This window comes from Entelurus aequoreus, linkage group LG10 (genome assembly GCF_033978785.1).
Source record: "Entelurus aequoreus isolate RoL-2023_Sb linkage group LG10, RoL_Eaeq_v1.1, whole genome shotgun sequence".
NCBI classification, from domain to species: Eukaryota; Metazoa; Chordata; class Actinopteri; order Syngnathiformes; family Syngnathidae; genus Entelurus; species Entelurus aequoreus.
Genome location: NC_084740.1, coordinates 54,322,668 through 54,325,145, shown reverse-complemented (window position 1 = coordinate 54,325,145; position 2,478 = coordinate 54,322,668).

The following is a 2,478-nucleotide window of genomic DNA, read 5'->3' as shown; positions in this document are numbered from 1 at the left end:
AACAAGTTGAGTCCTGTCACACTTTAACCAGAGTTCGTCGAATCTGAAGGGGTATGCAACAGTGAACCTTGGCCTTTGTGTGTTTGTGTTTGATGGCTTGTTGTCTTCCAATGACTGGCCTCACTTCTGTGGTGGATTGTAAACATCACTGAAAACATTTAATAGAAAAGTCGTTTGCTACGCATCACAGATGACCTTTTACAACCCTGCAGACCCAAACCAAATACTAGTGTCCACACTCAGTCCTGTGTTTGTAGCAAAGAACTCTTGTTTGCACGCAGCTCTGTTTGTCACACTTTCCTCTGTTTTGTGGTGATTAAGAAGCGTTGGACACATGTGATCACTATGGCTTCCCCGAACAATGGTCTAACACAGCAGTGACAGTTTCCCTTGTTTTAAAAGAACTCAGCCTGTTTTGGTTTGGATCAAAGTTAAAATGGTAGGCCATCCATCTTCTTCCGCTTATCCGAGGTCGGGTCGCGCGGGCAGCAGCCTAAGCTGAGAAGCCCAGACTTCCCTCTCCCCAGCCACTTGGTCCAGCTCCTCCCGGGGGATCCCGAGGCGTTCCCAAGCCAGCCGGGAGACATATTGTAGTCATCCCAAAGTGTCCTGGGTCAGATGTGCCCCAAACACCTCCCTAGGGAGGCGTTCGGGTGGCTGCAAAAAGTCAGTGTTCAAAAACAAGGGAAAAAACCCTAAAATGAGGGGTATTTTATTTGAACTAAGCAAAATTATCTGCCAATAGAACAAGAAAATTTGGCTTGTCAAGACTTACCAAAACAAGTAAAATTAGCTAACCTCAATGAACCCAAAAATAGCTTAAAATAAGTATATCCTCACTAATAACAAGTGCACTTTTCTTGATGGAAAAAAATGAGACCTTTTTGCTCAATATGTTGAAAAATATTCTTAAATGAAGTAAATGCTAGTGCCATTATCTTGACATAATGATATGCGCTCGGCGTCATGATTTTTTTTTTTCATGCTTGAAATAAGAAATGATTACTTTAAAAAAGTAGTTTTATACTTGTGAGTGTTGATGACACAGCTTTGCTGTCATGATCCGTGGTCCGGATCATGTTTTGTTTAGTTATGTTCTGTTAGTTTTGGACTTCTTTAGTTCCCGTTTGCGCTTCCTTGTTTGTTTTGGCACCATGGCGACTCATTGTGTTCACCTGTCTCTGATTAGTGCTCGCCCGCTCACCTGCTTCCCGAGCACTAATCAGAGGCATTATTTAAGTTTGTCTTTGCTAGTCAGTCGGCCTGGCTTCATTGTTTATGTCACACTGTTCGCAAGTACAGTAAGTTTCCTTGTTCCATGCCATAGCTTCTGTTAATTCTTAGCTTCACGTGTTTGTAGGCACGCCTGCCTTTTTTGTTCTGTGCCTGTGTTTTGCTAGTTGGGTGATTTATGTCTAATAAGTCAAACCCTACCTTTACGCCTTCGTCCAGAGCCGTCCTTTTTGCATCTTGGGAGAACAACCGCACAGCAAGCTGCGACCCGATCGTGACATTTGCAACAGTTGATATTGTAGTTTCAAGCATGTTTTACTCAATATAGGTCATCAAATCTCAGCAACAAGCTGTAATATCTTACTGAGATCATTTAGGACCAAAGCACTTAAAACAAGTAAAAGACTCTAACGTAAAATCTGCTTAGTGAGAAGAATTATCTTATCAGACAGAAAATAAGCAAATATCACCCTTATTTGACATATTTCATCTTACTTAGAGTTCAGTTTTTGCAGTGTAGAAGAATATTCTTTAAATGGAGTTCACTGCAAAGAGTCAGTGTTCAAAAACAAGAAAAAAAAATACAAAAATGAGGGGTATTTTATTTGAACTAAGCAAAATTGTCTGCCAATAGAACAAGAAAATTTGGCTTGTCAAGACTTTCCAAAACAAGTAAATTTAGCTAACTTCAATGAACCCAAAAATACCTTAAAAGAAGTATATTCTCACTAATAACAAGTGCACTTTTCTTGGTAGAAAAAAAAGAGGCCTTTTTGCTCAATATGTTGAAAAATATTCTTAAATGAAGTAAATGCTAGTGCCATTATCTTGACATAATGATATGTGCTCAGCATTACATTTCTTGAAACCAGCAAACTTATACTAAAAACTAATTTATTGTTCTTAATGGAAAGGCAACAAGGCAAGCGCTTGTTACTCTCGGGGTCTCCTAGCCGCTCAGGCAAATCATATTGTCTAAAAATGCATTTTTCCATGGATAACATGACATCATTGCGCCAAGTGCGTGCTCTTTCAGTCAATTAGTGTGCATATATACAGCCCGGCCCCCGGCCAAAAAAAAATGTAATTGTATTTTTGAAGAATTTACCTGAATGTGCATGAACTATTTCTGTTCAAAATAGTTAGAAATGTTAAATGTTTAAATATTAACTGTCAGTTTACTGTACTGTGCCAACTGTACTACTATATGAGTACGTGTTTTCTATTGTTTCATTGGAAATAAAA